The following is a 21,263-nucleotide window of genomic DNA, read 5'->3' on the forward strand; positions in this document are numbered from 1 at the left end:
TTACATTCTCTTCCAACACTTGCTTCTAAATATATATTTGTACATCAAGGTAAAGAAGAATTAAAATTAATTGCACCACTTAAAAGCTTGTTTCTCCAACTTGTTACTTGTTCAGCATTTCCATTTATATGGCCATGCCCTTGTTTTGCCTTCTGCTTCTTTGTTGATATGAATTTTTTCACAGATTTTTAGGATGGATGAAAGATTTCCAGAGAGCCACCTGCATCTTCCTGAGAGTGCACGGGGCAGGTGGGGAAAAGGCAAATCTGAGCACACAGGTACAAGGACATCACCCAACAGGGCACCACCTGCCAGAAGTGACAGGGGGATACTTGGAGCAGTAGGAAGGGACTAAAAATAAGGGGGGAAAGATAAAAAATAAAGTAGAAAGGTGAAATGAGGAAATATAGGCAAGAGTGGAAGAAAATGAGGGGGAACAAACTGGGATTTTCATTGCACAAACATGTCCAAAGTGGCAAAAGCAGAGGTTTCACTATCACCTCTCCTGAAAGAGTCATACACGGCTGTATCAATAATAAAACAGAAGGGCAAAACCAGGGAACATCAGGTTTGGGATGCTCTGCATGAATCACCTTCACAATGTGGTACAGTTACCTTGATATTTACTAATTTTAACTAAGTTTCCTCAACACCTCATTTTAAAAAGCAACCAAAAAACCCCCACACAGATAATTTTGTTCATCAGTGTTTATCATAGAAATAAATTTCAGTCACTTTGCACAAATTCTGGTCCATTCACAGGCAGATGAAATTCCATAGCCCAGAGGTGACACAGAAATATTTGTCATCAGGAATGCTAGTTTATAACTCCTATCACCAAAAATATGTCATTTTCCTCTACTGCCTCTCCCCATGAACAGCTTGCTGATAACAGCAACAGATTTTAGCTACAGTGAAAGCTATAATTTCTACACACAAGATTTCACCTGGAAGTGACCTGTGACAGCTACAGAAAGATGAGTGAGTGACTTTGGAGATGGAAAAAAAACAAAAGAGCACGTATTGTAGCGAAGGGATAACCCTCCATCCCATCTACAATAGACACAAAGGTGGGCCAGAAAAGATACCATTCTTTAAATGAAAGGCTGCAGGGTCATTCAAACCTCTGAAGAATTTTAGCAGCAGAGATAATATTTCAAGTGCAGACAAGACAGCAAAGTGTGCAGTGATGAGATTGAGAGTTGGAAGGATATAACCATCAGGAGAAGAAAATGTATAGTGAGAAGAGATACTAAGAAAGCAAAAAGGCTTTGGAAAACAGAAAAACTTTGATTTGTTAAACAGAAAGATCCAGCATGCTACACAAGACTACTGCCATAGCATTAGACACCCATTGAAGACTGGGATTATTTCTGATCACTCACAAATACAGGTACAGTTTTAACTGGCTCTCTGACCTGAAATCCAATCACCCAAGGAAAGGAAAGACTCCTCTTGAAAGCCACAGCCTCATGACAGACATCAAGTGTCAAAGGCAGCACCTAAAATCACATTTTTGCAATGAAGAGCCTGTTGCTGGCACATGTAGGAATTTTCTGCTCCAGTGGTCTGAGGCTCTCACAATTAGATGGAGCTGCAAGCACTCAAGTCGCCTCTCAATCCAACCCCACACCCAGAAGGGAAAGGTGAACATTTGGGGACATGTCCCACCCTACCTCACCTCTTCCAGGAGCACTAAGGATAACTCCCACTCTGATCTTTTTATGAACTTCAAGTTATTCTGCTGATCTCTGGTTAATCTTCACTCTCTAACCTTCAAAAAGGACACGAGTTGACAGTAATTTTCACACCACACATGAACATAGCTTGAAAGATTTTTATGAGGCAGCAGGATTAATCTCCTAAGGAAATGTGAACAGCTGGGTGGTTTTTATTTACTCAAATACTGAGACAAACCTGTGGTCCTCTCAATTTTTGGAAATACACAGACTCTTCAAAATAATTACGTTAAGTGTTTTTGGTTTTGCTGCTAAATATTTGTGAGATTATTTTTCAGCCTCACAGGCACTGATTTTCAGCAACATTCAGAGTCAAGACACATTTATTGTATTACATGCATAAGCCATATTTTATACTAAAAACAGGCTTGCATTCCAAAAGAACGATGTTTATACTGATGAAAATCTCATTAAATATGAAAGCCACAGGCAAAATGGAAAAGATGCTGATTTTCTTTATCTGTTAGAAGTAGTGCTGATTGCTTTCAGAGCTGAGAAAAATGCTAGTTTCACACAGCTCAACGTTCTCTCCATAATCCATTTATCCCTCACTGGAGTTACAGCCGTTTGCCTTCCAGCAGGCAGGAATTGCCCCGTGCTGCCACCGGGAGGCACAGTCAGATTTTACAGTTTGCAATTTCTCCATTTATGTCAGAACAGCCTGCCTGAAGAATCTGACTAAAAGATATATTCAGCTTTGTTCCAGCAGAAGATATGAAAAATTTATTCAGTGATTTAAAAAAATTCCAAAATTCTGTCCATACAAAAATATGAAAGCAATCCACTGCCAGAGTAGATTTTAGCTATTTCAAGTTGAAGTGTGAATGCAGTTCGACATGAAGGGGCCACCCACAAAAATCTTTTTAAGATAAGATTTTTTTTTTAATGATGTCCTATAGGTGGGTAAAACCAAATACAGCATTAAACTCTTCCAGAAGGAGTTAGAATGAAAGAAATATAGAAGGAAATTTTTTAGTAAAAAATACAATTATATTCTGTTAATTGGAGAGCACAAGATGAATGATCATTTCATTAAAAGCAAGCGTGGATTTTTTTAATTGCAATTTTAATGCTGTAGGCTATAAATAGATCTGAATTCAATGGCAGAAGTGTTGCTGCTATAAATTATTTTGACTTCAATTATGCTTAAACCACTTAGAAAACAAACTATTACTTGATAAAGAGACTTGGTGCAGCTTTTACAAAGTTGCAGCCCCTTTAAATTAATTTTCAACTCAAGTCCCTCCATTCTAAGATAAAGAGAAGGAAAAATACTTTAAAATGTTTGAATATGAAAGAAGAACAAGAATCTGCACACTGTCAGGAATCTCTCACTTTGAGAGAACAGTGAAAACTGTTCTTTGTGAAAGGGAACAAAATGTTGTAAGTTTAGTTCTGTGATACTAAACACATGCAATTACAATGCCAGGCACTGATTTGTGCAGCCGTGGGCTTTGGGGATTGAACCCACACATTGGGCTGGGCTGCTCCAGTGGGGTCTGAGCTCTTCCTCCAAAATTCTACCCCAGAACAGATGTGCCCAGGGACAGGGTGTGCTTCTCACTCTGCCTGGAGGCAGCAGGAGAAGCCTGAAGTGCACATGGAGTAACTGCTGGAGCACACAGCTCACAGGGAACCCGGCCAGGAGCCTGACAGAGCTTTCAAATGCCACACCTGTGGCTCTCTGCACTTTCAGAACTTTGTAATAAAGATACAATGATGCAGCATCCCAGACTAAAGTGAACTAATTCAGGACTGTAAAATGCAGTCATTACATTTTACCACTTTATCAAATCCCATTATGATTTAAATAACAGAAATATGATGCACATCTTCTATGGAGAAGGGTAAGTGTGGGTACAAAATCTGCTTTCTTCTAACTGAAACAGTGCTCTCTGCATTTAGCTAAAACAACTTCCAAAACTGCTTTGATAAATGCCCTTTAAGAAAATAGGTGGTTTAGGAGAGAGATAATCTAAACATGATTCAAACCAAGTATGGTACTATTGCTGAATTGCTAAGAGACCTGATAGCTCAAGCACCATGTTTATAATATTTTAGGAGAAAGTATTTCAAATTAACTTCTAAGTAGAATAACCAACTGCTATGAAACAGAAAAGCTGAAGAAAAAAACGTAATAGGTTATCAGTTGGGGGTCTCCCTGTGTAGCAGGGAGCAAGTGATCTAGACAAGTGTTTTCCAAAATTTATCTAAATAAATATGAAGAGAGACAGATTGGCAGCCAGCTGCAATTTACCACAACATCCAGAGGAGTTAAGTACTTCCATCACAGTCAGCAGGAGCTGGATGCTTAATGTAGTTGGATGCTTTAGAAAACCACATTAGACACCTAAATGTGTGAAGTGCATAAATATCTTTCAATTTAGAGCCTTTAGTTTTCAAGTGCCTTAGTCCTATGTTTACCTAATTCATGGGGAATAGGAAAAAGCAATGGAGAGTGTGAGGTGTGTGGGTCCTGCAGCAGTGGTGTATAAATGCCATGGAGGAAGGACAGACAGGGCAGAAAGGTGACTGGATGTGAGGGAGCTATCAGGAGCACAACACAGAAGAACATTGTGCAGCCCCAGCCAGAGAGAAACCAGAGGGTAATAGGAATTATTTAGCAACTTCTTCAGAACATATGGCTGTCAGCTCCTTCCTGTGAAATTATCAAGTGAAAACATCCACTCTGAAATGTCCCCTCCTGTCGCTTTTCATGGAAACAAAGAAAATATAGGTACTTCAAGACCCTTCACACTGTGACCAATCTGTTGTGAATACCTCCTCACATTTTCTACAGATTCAACTTTTTGGCTTTTGCTTTAACAGTTTTATAATTCTTTTCCAATCTAATAACAAGCTCTCCATCCCACTAATACTAATAACCATCAGAGCCAGCACCCACCCACATCAACCTCTCAGAGTCCAAAAAGGCAACAAACAAAACTGTAACAAACTTATAACTGTAATTGTCATGACAAATATGCTTAAAGCTTTAGGTTGCCATGGTTAATCAAAGTATCTGAGATCAAACTAACTTATGCACTTAAATTTTCCAGTACTGTCTTAAGTATAAAATCAATCCAATCAGTAATTCACAAAAAAATCAATTCTGCATACTCCATAGAAGGCAGGTATCCATTACACAGTAATTGTTACACAGCTGCTATAAATGCTCAATAAAGAAAAATGACCTTGAAAGCCCATCAGAACTGCTCCCACACTTAAAGCTCAGGTGTTGCACAACACTGAATTAATCCTTCTCTTGGTAAGCTTCATTTTTTTTTTTGAAAGTGGAAATTCCTTCAAGACTATAATAGTATTTTTGGGTGCTCCCTAAGTGGTGCTTATCATGGCATCATTGGCCACTTCTGCTGATCCCAGAACTGTCCAGAAGAATACATCCTGCTTGGAGTAGCTCAGGGGGCTGCTGAACCCCAAACCCAGGGCCATCAAGTATGCTTGATGGTGGGGTCAGGTAGGCACAGGTCACTGCTGGGGAGAAAGTGCACCCACACAGTTTTAGAGTTGAGAAATTTCAACACTTCCACTGGATATTTAAAATTATTACACTAGCAGCCATACGTGTGCTTAAAGACCTTGATACAAAGTTCAGCTTGCACTGGGTGAAGCCTGGCTATTGCTCCAGAAGAAAATTCTCCACTGTGATAAATCTACAGGGAAATGCTCTAGCAAAATATATAACATTTTTCTCCCCATAGTGTTTACTAGCTTGAACATACTTTCTTCCCATTTGGTTTCTTTCAGTCTTTTGCTTTCTTCCAGAAATAGAGGAACATTTATGTTCATCTTTCCTCTCTGCTTCTGCCAGCAGCACTACATCAAAGGCAGGAAAGCACATCGTAAATAAATGCTATTATTGCTAGAACAGTGTGAAAAACACTGTTTCAGTTCAATGACCAAAAAAGATGAAAAATTAATTTCAGGTCATCCCAAACTGAACAAGCCTTCCTGGGCCAGCAGGTTTATTCCTCTAGAGCTTCTCGGTTTTGCATTTTCAGCAAATTCTCTAAGTACACTCGTAATATTTATGTCAAGGCCATTAATGAATATATTAAACAAGTCTGAAGCACTCCATTTTTTTTCCTGACCCATTTATTATAGAGTAGAATGGTTCAGATTGTAAGGAACCTTAGAGATCATCTTGTTCCAACCCCTGCTGCTGTGGACAGGGACACCTTCCACTACCATAGGTTGCTCCAAGGCCTGTCCAACCTAGCCTTGGACACTTCCAGGGATGGGGCAGCCACAGCTTCTCTGGGCACCTCTCCACCCTCACAAGGAAGAATTTCTTCTTTGTACCAAATTTAAATCTGCTTTCTTTCAGTTTAAAACCACAACCCCTCATCCTGCCCTGATAAAAAGTCCAGATGTTACCAGCTGGAATGGCCACCAGACCAGCCCACCTGGCAGCCAGAGTAGCACTACTGTGGCTTCCAAATACCTGCCCCATCAGTAACACTTCAGTTACATACCTATTCTGTTAGCTTTTTCACCCAGTGCAAGCTGAACTTGCATTTGTGTTTTCCCCAGTCCACAGCCCCCAGGCAGAGGATGAGCTGTCCCGAGCAATCTGGGGTGCCTTACTCCCCAGGCAGTTCGTGCCCCAAAGCTGAGGAGGGAACAGTGTTCCCTGAGTGTCTCCTATCAGTCTGAGACACATACCTGAGTACCAAGGGTTCCCCAAATTCCTGAGATGTGTGCCACCTTCCCCAGTGTGGGGCTGTGGGGAAAGGTCAGTTCTGCAGCAGCCCCACAGCTGAGACCCCTCAGGGAAAAGGGATTTGCAAAATGGCAAAACACTGCCCAACAGTGAGGGGGAAGTGTGGAAACCAGCCCTGCAGCAGAGGGAGCAGCTCTAGGTCCTGCGTGGGTATTCCCCTGTATATTCCCACAGAGCAGCCAGCAGACACTTCCTGAAGCACTGGGTCCATGCAGAACCCAAGAGTGCTGCCCTGGTCTTTGTGAACATCCAGTGTCTGGGGGTGGGAGCATTAAAGTTTTCCTCGAGCTCTTACAGGAACCCTCTGATCTCAACAGGGAAAAAAACATATATTCAGCTAATATTCAAATGAGCTGATAAGCTGCCAGTTGAGACTGGGCACGTGAACACTGAATTTTCTTTCCTTGCTTTTGCTCTCTTCCTCTACCCTTCCTGTCTCACAGGTAACTACAAGGAGGGTTCCTTGCTTCTTCACCCTCTTAAGTTTTTGTTCCTGCACATACGGATCAGGCAAGACACAACTAATGCTGGTCATGAGAGAAATTATTAAAACACAGTATGTATTAACTCTTGTAGCAAAAATCTGCTTCACAACCTTAAAGGATGACAACTGTTAGAATAAAAAGGCTTGACTGCACCTGCTGTACACTAAAAGCCTGTATCCCATAGGGAAACCAGCTTCCAGCCAGTTCCTGGCATTCCTGCTATTAACCCCCTGGAGAACCCCCTTCCCTCTGTACCACTGAACTTCCTTCCTGTTACCCTAATCAAGGGGACACAATCCTTCCTGTAGGACATCCCACACCTTACTGACAGCCCCTTTTACCTCTGCATCTTCTGCAAATCACACCAGCACACTCATATCTGTGCCAAGGTATTTCCAAAAAGCATTAAGCACCACTGATCCCAAAACCAGCCAGGGAAGCTGCAGCACAGCCCTGATGTTCCCACTTGCTGTGTCCCCATAACAGCAGCCGTGGCTCCACCACAACTGATGGCTCCTGAACCTCCCCTGTTTCACAAGCATTTGGGGTTTTCAACCATGTGAGCTTCCACACTTGGGGTTTGGGGTTTTCACCCATGTGAACTGTGTGAGGTTTCCATGGCTCACTGATTTAGGGTTTTTCAGCTGCAGCCATTTCCAGTGGCTTCTCAGCTTGCTGATGTGGTTCACCATGCACCTATAATGTTATTGGTGCTTCAGTATTATTTACACTGACTTTGGTTAGGTCTTCCAGCAATGGTGCACTAAGCCCAGACAGGAATTTAACATGCTTTTTATTAACAAATCAAAACAATATTTTCTTCCCTGAAAATACTGAATTCTCTTATTTAAACTGCCCAACTTTTCTCTGGAATTTGTTAATTTATCTGAAAGTAAGCAATATTTTATGTATTTATATTCAACCATTTTTTACATACTCTCACTGAGCTAATTCTTTACAATCAACTAAATTCTGTGTAAGATAAACACACATATGGTCATTGAGCCTGAACCTTCCTATGAAACTACACTGAAATAGTTTCAAACTGCAGCTAAACTAGAGCACTACAGAAAAGCTTTGTCCTTTGCTGGCTCCTAGCAAGTACCAGTTACAAAAAAATTTGATTTCTAAGTTTCAGATATAGAGAGCAGCAGATAAATTTAGCAGTATGTGGATTTGTCTGGATTTGCAGAGTTAGGTGTGAAGCTACACCAGGAGTTAAAACAGCAAACACCTGTGCCTGACAAATGGTCCTGTCCTTCCCTGAACTATTCTATATTTTAGTGTAAAATTAACATTTTATTATAGGTTACAGCACACAAACTCTTGAAAAGAATATTGAAATGGAAGCTTTCACCTTCAGAACTAAAGCAAAAGTTAAAGTTTTCAGTAAATGTAATGTTCAGTTCTGTTATCTTTTTATATGACCCACAACCAAAAACCAGATACCTTATCTCTTCAGCAGACAGATAATCTTACTTGGTTTTATGAGATTTTTTTTTCCAAGCTGGAAGCATCAACTTTATATATAATAAGCTATCCTTGTTATCTTCCTTATCATAGGCCTCTATAAGATACCACAAAGAACTGGATTTTTCCTACTGCGTCTTAAACATATCAATATTAGTGACAGAAATTTGGCTTAGCTACCAGAAATCATATTCCTCTGTCACTGCATTTTTAAAATGACACCCAGCCTCCACAATCTGCGTTCACAGAATTCTAAGCACATTTAAGCTAAAAATTATTTGCATAGTTGCATTTAAATTGGTTATTTTGTCCCACTTCTAGTGCAGTATCAAAAGACAAGGAATTTCACCCAAACAAGCCCTGAATGTCATAATAACAATCTCTGTCGTGCTCACTCTGCACTACAATAATTCTAACCTCAAGAAGGTCCACACAAAAAAAGTTTTTTCTAAGCAGCAAGAGAAGAAATCTTACAAGAAACTCTGAACTGCCTACACTGCATTTTGTAGATTATTTTGCTTGAGGAAATGAAAAAGAAATGTAGAATAACTTTGGGAAAGTTACTGAAAGTCAAAAAATCTGAATCTGGTCTAACACGCAGTGGTACGAATCAAGCACCTTCACAACTACCAGTTTTGATAAAACAGAATAACAAAACATGAGAACTAATTTGGAACATTTGTTTTGATAAAGCACAATAACAAAACATGAAAACTAGTCAGGAACCTTTGTTCTGTACCTTAGAAGATCACTTGTGCTCGCCCCAGCAGGTCTAGCCCAGGCAGCAGGACGTATCCAGAGACTTCCCAGGAATTTTCTGGTTCAGGGGCAGTGATGACAGAACCTGAGGATTTTGCACCAGGTTAGCAAAGCTGCCCACCAGGAGAAACTGCCCTGGGTGAACAGACAATATCAAAGCACCCTCAGAACAAGGCTGTAAACCTGGTCTGCCACATGATCCTCACCAGCAAATTAAACTGATCATGGGGAACCAGGCAGGGAGCAATGGGCACTCCCTGATTAGGTACAGGAGGAGAACATGCCTAATTATGCACATGGTAACATCAGCTAATTAAGCTAACACCTGGGTACAAACGGTGTGGAGTTAGAAAATAACTTATCTTTATTGATGTCCAAAGAGCATGCTGTCATGGGGAAAGTACACACGTATTCTTTGCAGATCAAAAGTACTTTAAATCACTTGTTACCCTGTCATTTGACAAATTAATTTATAAAGACATAGTCCAAACCTAAAGTAAATTGACTAAACCTAAAGTAATTTTTTTTTCTGCCAAAAATCACAGATCAAAGGTTTAACTAAAGAATTAACAATGAGACAACTCTTACAGCCAGACCACTGAATTTTCAGCCATGGATATACTTTTTATTATTTGATTGTGCATGACTTTGAACTATAATTTATGGGCATCAGATCCTTTTTAACTGCTTAAATAATAGCCTGGGCCCTGCAATGAAAATTATTCTGTTTGGTGTGGCAGTCTCAGGCATTGTTTTGACCTTAATCTGCAATACTTATTCACAATACTGCATAAAAGATAATGTTCTTTTTTCAACTTTTAGAATAATCTGAAGCAAATTAACCAGGGCATCCCTCTAAATTACCAGGTGGAAATGGCTTAAAAATTGGAAGAGTTCCTAATTAATTTAAAATAAATAATAGAATTTAAGAATGCTTTGGATTGGAGGGAATCCTAAACATGATCCAGTTCTAATCTCTGCCATGGGAGGAGACATCTTCCACTATCCCAGGTTGCTCCAAACCCCATCCAATCCCCCTGGCACACAGAGCCTGTGCCAGGGCCTCACCTCTATCACAATGAAGAATCTGTTCCTTGTATCCAATTTAAACCTATTCTCTTTCAGTTTGAAGTCATTCCTCCTTGTCCTATCACTTCATGCCCTTGTAAAAAGTCCCTCTTGAGATTTCAATAACACAATACATGTTTTTTTAAATCAACTTATATTTACACTAAGTTATTCCAGAACTATTACTTGTTAAGAAAACATTGCATGAAGGTGCTAGTTACAATGTAGTATAATGAATGAAAACATGTTTAGCAGCTCTGTTTGCACAATTCCCTTAATTTTGTCAACAGAAAAGAAGAAAAAACACCCACATTTTCATTAGAAGAAACTATTTCCTTTTTTTCCAACCTACATGAAAGCAAACACATTCCCTTGTTGCCACAGTTACCAGATGACTAAGTTGTCTTAGAAACTTATTCCACAAAAATAAAGTAGTTGTTCTTTCCCCCTTGAAATGCTTTTTGATGTGTGTTCAAAGGTGGGTGAGCAGGTGGTAAGACTGTTAAATGCTCTTCCATGCTCCTTCCTTTTCCAGAGCATTGAACCACAGACACATCTATAAAACACCAAATGTTGTCCTGCATGGGTAGAAAGATGCTCCAGCCAGCAGAGGAAACCTCTATCCTTCAAAGCATTATTTCCTAAACCAACACATGTAAATCCCCTCACAGAACCAAGAGGCACACCCAAACACATGGAAAAGAGCTGGCCAGCAAAAGAGCAACAGCTGCCATTAAAGATTTACAGAGTTTCACAAAAGGGCCACCACTGCCTGCAGAGAAGCCCACTTAAGCAATTTCTGCCCTGCTGAGACTCAAGCAGAGCCTGCTGCTCCTCTCAAAAAATATTGACCATATTAATTCCATTGTTTGTGCCTTCCTGAAGCTGTCAGCCAGAGTGGAGCTGCTTTTTTTTTTTTTTTTTTTTTTTTTTTTTTTTTTTTTTTTTTTTTAGAAAATGTTGGAATTTGTAATGAAAAAAAAATTCCCACGTAATTTCTGTTATTTTTCCCCAAACATTAACATAGTGTTCACACTCTGTGGCACAGAGAACAGGAGCCATGTAGCCTGAAACTTGAAGGTGTTTCTCCAGGAAACATTCACCTGCTCTGATCTGCTGCCCAAGGGCCAGGTAGCCATAAACCACACAGATTTTCCATATTTAAAAACTAGTGAAACAGACGGAATCCAAGGCAAAACTCAGGAAATTCAGTGAGTCTAATTTTCATCTGGTTAAACCAGAAAGTCTTCACTGAGTTCAGAGACCCCAATTTAGAGCAAGAAGAGAAGATGAACTTTAGCACTTTTTAGTCATTTTGTTAGCTTTTTTCCTACTGCTTGCTGACTGTTAATCCCATTTCATGAGAAGTTAAAATTTAATCACCCATAGGCAGGGAAGATGATAGTCATACACAAAAACATTTCTGATTTTTGATACCAATCTAGGTATCAAAATATATTATGAAGTTCTACGTGAGCAGACAAGGAAAATGCATTAACTTGTTAGAAAAATGTGAAGTTATTGGACTAATTACCATAATTTTAAAATAATAATGAATATTTACATTTTTTGCAGTATAATGCTAAACTTGGCAAACAAGATGTCTGACAAATCTGGAAAACAAAGTTCTAATTAGATCAAACCGTATTTTATTTTACTTCATTTCCTACTTGTGCAGCTTTCCATTTAGATGAAAATTTGTTCACCTAAAGGACAGTATTTTCTCCACAATTTATCTTTTATGGTCTATGAACCATCCTGCATGCAATAATTTCAGCTGCTTTTTTTATCAGAAGATAAAGACAGATTCTTTTCAGTAAAGTGCAAGAAATATGTGAGGCTTGTCTTCTGGATATTTCCATTACAGAACAGCTCATTTAACCTATGAGCAGGGGTCACTGGAGAACCTGGGGAAAAGAAATCTCTGCAAGGTCATGTCTAAAAACTTACAGTGCACTGTTGACTTAGCGATAGCAGAGACTTTTACTGAGTTCTTGGGTGGGAGGAGGTGAGTTGCTCTCTTTATCTCAACAGGATTTCCAGGAAATCCAGATTCTGTTCTTGTTTTGTGATGAGGCTTTATGTTTCTGCTTAAGAATGTTGAAAAACTCCAATGCTTTCAGGTATTATCCATGTGCTGAATCACACTCGTTTAATAGGCAAGCATTTCTTTTCAATATTTTGTAAGTGTTTCATTTGAATTTATTTTATTTTTAGAAATATCTTACCAAACTAAATCACAAGAGAACACTAAGTGTGGGGTTTTTTTACAAAATTGTTTAAATAAAATATTCCCACAGTTTCAAAGCTTTTCCTCATATTTCATGAGCAAAGCAACACACAGAAGAGAAACCTTTCCCATTTGGAAAAATGAGTATTTTCCAATTACAAAGTCTTGTTACAAAATATTTTATCTGATTTTCAGCAGCACCAAATGCCATAGATTTTAATGGGACATTCAGTTAAAAGCATGTCAAATTAGGTTACCAGCTTTCAGTGATATTTCTGAAATGGTTTTTCTCTTGCCATACAAAACCATCCAAGTTTTGCAGTGTTCTGTCCTGAAAACTTTGCCATATCACCTGTCATAAAACCATGCTCTGACATAACAGGCAGAACAGCCAGAGACTCCTTTTGAGCAGCAGACAGATGTAAGAGTGACCAGCAGGCTCAGGCAGTGCAGATTCTCAAAGACAGATCTGTGCATTTCCTTCCCCACAGAGCAAACAAGATACTCACCTCAAAATGATGTTATAGTCCAAAGCAGCTCAATTTGTATCTGGGCACCCCTGGAAGCCTCATCCTTTGTGGGATTTTAAAAAGCACAACAGTACTTTAAATGTATCCCACTGATTTTCAATAGAGTGTAAATCACATCTGTGATTTTTGGAGCTCCAGACAAATAATTGTTTTGACAACACTCTCTCTGTGCTATTAAAAGGCCAGTTAAAAAAAAAAAAAAAAAAAAAACAAAACCAACCCAGAGAGTTAATGCATCGTCAGAAACTAGAATTGTACAATTTCACACTTTTTTTAGCAATAAACATTTACACCCTACTGATTCTCCGAAAATTTCATCCTGTTAATTTCTTTTTGATTTAAAATTACAGAAGAAATCTAAAAATATGGTAGGAATCTATTATCTGATCTAATCCTTTTAAGGAAGAAAATAAATGTTAGCACAAAGCTGATGCAAGGAAATGAAGAAACTGTGAAGAGCGATTGGTGACAGGTGTGAGCACACCCTTCCACAGTGGTGCCACCAGAGCAAGGTAAGGGACTCTGCACTGGTGCCAGTAAATTCTGCCACAAATCTTGGCACCAACACAAGGAACTGCAGGAGTGACTCTTTGGGACTGCCCTTCCGTCGTGTCTCATCACCTTCTGTGGTCACAGCTCCTTCACAGAGAGCAGCAGGCACAGCTTCCCAAGGATCTTTCCTGGGAAGGCAGTTAGAAAAACAGAGAGAAGAGAAAACAATTCTTACCTCTATTTACTGCTCCTGTTGTTTTGCATATGTGGAATGTGTTATGGAAATTGTTTACCTGAAGTGATCTGTTAATTGGACACAGGTGAAAGTTGTTTTGAGTGATTAGCCAATCACCCAAAGCTGTGTCTGACTGTCTGAGGACAGTCATTGGCCTTTCTTTAGTATAGTTTTAATATAGTATTAGTGTAATACAGCATAGTTTTAATAAAGCAATTGCTCAGCCTTCTGTATTGTGGAATCAGAGCACACTACTCACAACATTGGGGTCGCCTTCTACGATAACCTTCCAAACTTCACTGCCACTTCCAGAGGGAACATTGCTCGGCCCCAGCAGACAGCTAGAGGGGAGTAAAACTGCAGGAGTTTTCCATATTTTTCAGAGAAATTTTTTCAGTCACTGTGTACAGAGGCTGAGCTGAACAAGGGAACGAGGGGCTGCCATGGCTCTGTCAGGCAGTGAAAGAACTCCTGTTCTCTCAGGGCCTCTGATGCTGCCTGTCCTCTCTCTCTTGGAATAAAATGGGAGAGGATCCAAACCCTTTCACAGCCACTTGAGCTCATCCAGCCATGAGGCAAATTTTGGGGTAACTGCACAGCTCAGCCCCATTCCAGGCACAAACACATTTTCTGTGTGCATCAAAGCAGGACAGTGTCATGTGCTGATCATGGCCTGGAGATTTGAAGGCAAAATTGTTTGCAAAATTGAAATAAACGTCTCAGTCCTATCACAGTGTCTAGAGAACTGGAGATAGACAGTGCTGGGCCATTTAAGCTGCAGTTATCTTCACTTCCACTCTGCAAAGCCTCTCCCAAGCAGTGTGTCTTTCATCTCCTCCTGTTGCTGAGATTGCTGTGTGCAGACAGGAGTGTTTTGGAGTGATCTTAAAGTGCTTTTAACGGGTAACATGCGGAAATAAATAATTCAAGCTTTTCTCGAGTGTTTCTTTAGTGTCTCAGCTTACATATAGAGAGTGCTTTTATGGAGTGCTCACCTGTACAATGGGTTGTGCTCTCTGCTAAGTGTTTTGCCCAAATGACTTTTGAATGCTGTTCTAACACAAAGATAGTAGACTTTTATATCCCTACTGTGATCACACCTCTGCTAGGCAAGGGATCTAAACAACTAGACACAATTACTGCCATGGTTTCTAGCAAAAGTACACATGCTTTACCATTTAGCAAGCAATATTGTGTGAGTTTTCAATAAACTGTGTCTAACAGGAATAGTATTTGGGAATAAAAAAGAATGGAGAACTTTTGAAACAACCAGGCAAGATTCAATGATACCAAAAGTGACAGTAACATAATAAACATTAAAGACCTGAATTTCAGCTGCAAGCATATCCCACAGCACCAACGGGTACTGCCAAAGTGTGTTAAATTAGTCATATCTGCTGAGAATTATTTATAATAGAATTATGTATGATATGATATTGAGTGGCTGTGGTGCTTTCTGGTTATCCCTCCCTGCTAACACATGATCCACATCAAAAGAAATACACATTTTCTCCTGAAAATGCTGGATATTCTGCTGCCAAGTTTTCTTTTAAAATACTCATTTTTTAACACTTGCATGAATGCTCAGGATCAGGCGATAAAAGCAAGTTACAGTTACCACATTCTGTGATTTTTTTCCTGACATTTTCTGTAAAAAATACTCATGACTAAAGATTTCAGTAGCTACAGATATGGTTTATAATCCCTTAAAGTTTCACAGGACAGCAGTCCTAAAAAAAGTGTTTTAAACCTATTTTACTTTCTTCCTCTCTCTTTTTTTTTTTTTTTAATAGCACAGCTCAAGAACCCAGCCTTTAGGAGAGAAGTCTGGCTGGTGGCATCAAAATTAAAGCTTTCACGGTGCCTTAACGTCTCTTGGAGGGCACAGACTGCTGTACAACTGAGATAAAATTAAACATCTTGGTCCAGGGATGTTCAACAGTTTCACTTTAGGTGACATACAGTACAGACACTATTTTTATCTCTGGGTTAACAGCCTGCTCTTGTAGCAAACTCCTTTGCTTCTGTGTCTCACCAGCACATCCTGTCCTACCCCACACAAGAGGTGAGGGTGGATGCTGGGGGGTGAAGCCTGTGGGTTAAAGCAGATTAAAATTTCAGCTGACTGGTGTAAGGTCAGAGGAACAGGGCCAGGCTCTGTGCACACCAAACTGAGCATTTACACACCCCCTGTGCTGCAGCCTGACCCAACTCATGTGGTGATGTTACACAACAGTAATTAAACACATTTCAAAGCCTGCTGCCTACAGGAGATGGGACTGGATGACCCTCCACACATCACATTTATGACACTGCAGAATAATGTGATGGTTTTGAAAAAGTGAAAACAGATAAAATAATGAAGAATGAAGAAAATTTAAGTTGGGTGGTTTTACTCATCCCTGCTCAGGATATAAAAATAGTTGGCAGAGATCAAAAAGGCAACAAATCATCCTCCCAGCACGAACAGTGCTGATTTGTCCCAGCAAGGAACAGAAATGGCTGTATGGAAAAGACCTTGCAACACAGGGAGACTGGCAAGCCTGCTGGGAAGACCTGACAGCTTTCCTCAAAAGGTTTCAAATGATTTTAATTGACCATACTGAAATTTTCTTCCCTCTGCCTTGTAAGCAGCAGTTGTTTATAAACTGCACCTTCTCTTTTCTCAATGCAGTTCTGCTCCTGTCAACCCAAGACACATTCTCCTATTCAGCCTCCCTAAATTTCACTGATAGATGTACCAAGTGTAACCTGGTGATAAGATTAGTGGTTAGAGTCTATTAAACATTTCTTGAAAACAACCTTTTACTGAGCTAATGAGCTTCCAGCTCCACCTGGGTTTACAATTTACATATTCAAAAATCCTATTTGACTATATGTTAGAGTGTAGAGATTTATGTTTCCTTTTCCAGCAGATTCTGGCTTAACATCAGAGCAAAGTAACGTTAAAAATAGGAAACTAAATTGTACTGTATTGTTTGTCCATTGCAGGGTGAAAGCTTATTTGCTTTGAATGTGCTTTGCACTTTTTGCTTTCACCAGAAGCAGCTGAAACCAGTAGCTAACTCATAGGCAGGATGATTTATAAGACATTGTAGTGCCAGCCTGTCAGCTGACTACTGTAGAAATAGTTTATCTACACCTGAGGTTTGGCACCTCTTCTCCCACTCTGTCTCACCTCAAAATGCTCAGAGACCACATCTTTCATGCTCTCCTGCTTTTGCTGCTGCTGACAGGAACAAAAGCTGCAGTGCCAGCCAGTGTTCATACATTCAGGTTTCAGAAGACACTGTGCTAATTCCTATAAGGTACTTACAAATGCAGAGAGTAAAAATCTCATGTGTTGGTAATCCTAGTTAGTTATCCTGAAACAAGTCTCTGGTGGCACACAATTATTTAAGGATTGCTCACATGCTTTATTGTCTGTTTTACGTCTCTTTGGGCTTCAGCTTTGGGAGCACCCAGAAGGTGAGGAAATGGCTTCACTGGGGCAAACTGAGAGCCCAGGGAGACAGACCCATTCGAGGAGAACATAGGGACATCACCCACATGGCAGGGAATGGCCCTCAAGTCTCTGGGTGGAACAGAATGTTCCTCCCTGCAAGCTCTCAAAGGGTAGCAAAAGTTCTGAGAAAACCCTTTTTTCCTAATAAACCCCCTCTGTAGCTGTAAGCAGTCCTTCCCTCCAAGCATGGTTTTGATTTCTCTTTCAAGTACCTGTGAAGCCCAGATTTTCCTCCTGAAGCAATACCCCCAAAGGAAAGCACTAAAAATACCCTCAGTAATTTGTGCATCCATTTCTTGACATTTTTCAGTAATTCCATCCATCACCGTTTCTCCATTTTGCCTGGCAAGAGCAATAGGGATCTGACTACAATATCATTGTTGATCACAGCCAAAAAAAAGACTATATGGGCATTTTTAATTATATTGTTGTAAAATTACTTTTATGCTATGATATGCTCTTTGCATTTCAAAGCAAATCCATATTCAAAATTAAGCAGATGCTTTAAGGCTTTCACCAAGGGCATTTCTCTAAGCTATTTACAGGCAGTTGCAGCTTTGACTGCAGATAAACATTTTTAAACAAGAGGATGAGTTACATTACTCACTTAGCTCAGTGCTGGCTCCCATTTTTGCGTTGGATCAAACCCTGAATGCCACAAGACAAAAGGAAGATAATCAGATTGTTGTTTTGCATTACTTGGCCTACACGGTAATGCCATTCAAATGCATTTAGGAAAATCTTTTCGTTTAGATGTATTACAAATCTGCAAATAAATTAGTGCTTACTTACAAGCTTCATAAATCACTTTCCTCTCCGTATGCCCTTTTTTTTATTTTGCTGTTTAGGATGTAGATAATGTCTATTTTGGAAGGCCCTTGTAGACAAAAGCACTTATGACTTGGACTCAAAAAAAAAAAAAAAAAAAAAAAACAAACAAAAAAAAAACCCCAGTAACCTGAAAATTTAATATCCTGAGGCTCCTTTCAGACATGGAATAATGAGTATGAGGGAATGCTTCCAAATCCTCAAATTTTCATGTGGTTTACCAGAAAGCCATAAACTGTCTTGGTCAAAACTGGTCCCAAACTCACTGACAGTCAACTTCTAGAAAGTTCAGAGTGGGCTGAGTTTCAGGCTCTGTTATGAAACCCTGTTTCCAAAAAAGCACAAATGAGAATCCACAGAGCCTTAACTTCATATTGTATCAGATTGAATTAAAGCAGCTCAGTAATTAAAGACATGGAAGTTGTAATCACTAATGACAAGCATCCACAGAGCAGCTGGGGGGTGGCACTGGTGACAGCCACCTCTCTTCCCCCAGCAGATTAGCCTGGGACAAAAACATGGAGTTTGGTGACCTGGATGCTAATTTCCCCACACATTCCTCAGGGAAAGCCAATGCATTATTTGCATATATGCAAACGCTGGAGGGATTTTTGTGCCCACCATTTCCATCTGCCTGTGGCTCAGCCCTTCTATGCCACCTCAGGCATAAGCAGATATTCCAGAGCACAGTTTTGCAGTTTCTGTTGATGCTTTAAACACAGGCACCTCTCTAATTAGAAGCTTATTAAAGATTATGCATATGTTATTTTTAATCATCTTAAGAAATTTGGCTTCAACTTTACTTTCCTGGATAGCTCCTCAGTAGTGATACAAGACTGCCCAAAACATGTCCATTGCAGCCATAGTGGCTTCTACACAAATTCTGTTGCCTTTGGAAATTTTTGCTATTTCTGAAATACTCTAGAATATTTCAACCATGTGCATTTCACCTGATATATTACTTGGCAGTGGATGAGGTTCCCTGTCACTGTCATACTTTCTGAAAAATCATTTTGCTAGGATTTTCTCCTGAGAAGCTGAGAAGCCTCAGAAAAGAAATGTAAACAATAACTATCTGATGGCTGTGGAATGTGGTCTGGAGGTTGTTTACCTACAGGTGCATCTTTGATTGGTTTCAGGTGAGTTGTTTTTACTTAAGGACGAATCACAGCCAGCTGTGTCGGACTCTGTCACGAGTTTTTATTATTCATTCATTTCCTAGCCTTGTGATGAAATCCTTTCTTCTTTTCTTTTAGTATAGCACCTTTTAATATAATATAATATCATATTATAATAAATCAGCCTTCTAAGAAATATGGAGTCAGATTCACCTCTTCCCTCATCCTGGGACCCTCAAACACAGCCACAATTGGTGACTCCAAGTGAGTGGCATTGATGGTTACCAAAGTTTCCTCTTTTTCAGAACTGGAAATGTCAATTGTCTTATCACAGAAGAGCAAACTCCAGATCCACGTTCAGATTGATGATTTTTAAAAATTTTCTTGGACTTTATGTATGTCTCAATTAACTAATTAATTTGCTGCACACCAAGAATTAGACCAAGTCTCTTGAACTGGCACCCAACAGAGGCAAGACGTGGCTGCACTGGATGGGTGGCAGTGAGATGTGGTGAGTTGGCTGAAGCTGATACAGCTGGAGCACCAGCAACTCCTCCTGACATAAACCTTGAGTAGCCATCTGAGGGGGGAAAAATTAAACCAATTTCATCCAATCCTGAGGCTAATTCCTCATTGGAAGCTGGAAATTATGTCACTTTCAGAAGATGGATTCTAAGTGTTGTTCCTTGCTTTTTAAGTCTCCTGTTTCTGATGAAAACTAACCAAAAATACCTTCAGGGCTTCCATGGGACTGATTCTAAAGAAAACATCATTTTCATATCCAAGAGATATCCTCAGAATGGATCCCATGAGGTGGCTGTGTTTGCATAGACTCTAAGGCAGTAACAGGAGTTTTAGAAGTCAGACTCTGACAGTCGCGGGAAGAGGAAGGAAAATGTCATTCTGTTCACAGTTTACAAAGCACTACAATTTTTATGGTATTTTAAATTTGTGGTATATCTTTAATGTCAAAACCAGCAGCCTCACACACTGTGCACTAGGTGTTTTATCACCATTTTCGGTCAAATAAACTTTAATTAGGTTGAGGTTTTTTTAAAAGGTACTTGACATTTTCCAGTCTCTAAAGGGGTTTTTGCCTGGAACCCCTCTGCTCCTCTTTTGGAAGGCCCACAAGCCTTCTACTGCTCACCTGTTTAATCCTACAAACTGTAACAAACTATGGGATGGAAAGAGAATTAATATTTATTTGTTCACTCTTAAAATGTCTTAACATCCTCCACTGATTTAAGTTGGAAGCAGGGAGGGCAGGCTGTGAAGTCTTACTTACAGAACCAGCTTTGATATTTCTTTTAGAACAATAAGCTTAATTTTTACAAAATAAAATGCTGAATAATGTGACCCCAAAAAATTTTGCTTATCTGTTGACCTGGAAAAAGGATAAAATATAATGTAAACATAAGTATGAAGAGAAAATCACATGGGAAAGAACAGTTTCTTTTGAGCATAGATTCTAATCTATTCTAATAAGAATTTAAGGTATGAGTGGTCTGTAAACTTTATATTTTTGCAATTTAGCAGTGAGAAGCACACATGGGATCACTGATTAAATGATTGTCAGTCTATCCTGAGCTTGTATCTCCTTACAGGCTAGAAGACAGTATCAAACCTTTCAGCTGAATCATATAAAGTCTTTTAGATTCAAGTCCAATTCTGTTGCATTTAATTTCCATTTACAAGGCTGTATATTCTTTGCCAAAATATTCTACATTTGTTAGTTGGAGTTTTTTACCAAGAATTGCTTAAATAATTCTTAAATGTGATCTGGAACTGTTCTGAAATAGTACAATTTTTAAAGTCTTCACTTGGTTACCACAATCAGCCATTACTGATCATCAACTTTACTCCACAATCTGAATATTTATCTCATGGGAAATTTGACCTCAGTTCAACTCAAAAAGCTTGCAGAAGGATATGGTTGTGCAAAGCATGAGTTCTTCTACTCAAAGTTCCATTTCCAATTTAGGGGGAAAAAGTTAAACTTCCACTTCTAAAACTAAAGTGCAAAATATACAAGTGCTCTAAAAATAATTTTCATTGAA

The 21,263-nt window shown here is 39.4% G+C and overlaps 1 protein-coding gene and 1 long non-coding RNA gene across 2 annotated transcripts in view; both read right to left on the minus strand.

Moving 5' to 3' along the window:
• The window catches only part of LOC135309189 (uncharacterized), a 55,979-nt gene extending 42,330 nt beyond the window's left edge, over positions 1 to 13,649 (minus strand). The window contains exons 1-2 of the long non-coding RNA XR_010369489.1: positions 13,005 to 13,649; positions 9,178 to 9,282 (exon numbers count right to left, since the gene is read on the minus strand). This is a non-coding gene — a long non-coding RNA (uncharacterized LOC135309189). The remainder of the gene's footprint in view (positions 1 to 9,177; positions 9,283 to 13,004) is intronic.
• The window catches only part of DPP10 (dipeptidyl peptidase like 10), a 430,530-nt gene that overhangs the window by 391,958 nt on the left and 17,309 nt on the right, over positions 1 to 21,263 (minus strand). The window lies entirely within an intron of this gene.

The sequence above is a fragment of the Passer domesticus genome, chromosome 10 (genome assembly GCF_036417665.1).
Source record: "Passer domesticus isolate bPasDom1 chromosome 10, bPasDom1.hap1, whole genome shotgun sequence".
In the NCBI taxonomy this organism is placed as follows: domain Eukaryota; kingdom Metazoa; phylum Chordata; class Aves; order Passeriformes; family Passeridae; genus Passer; species Passer domesticus.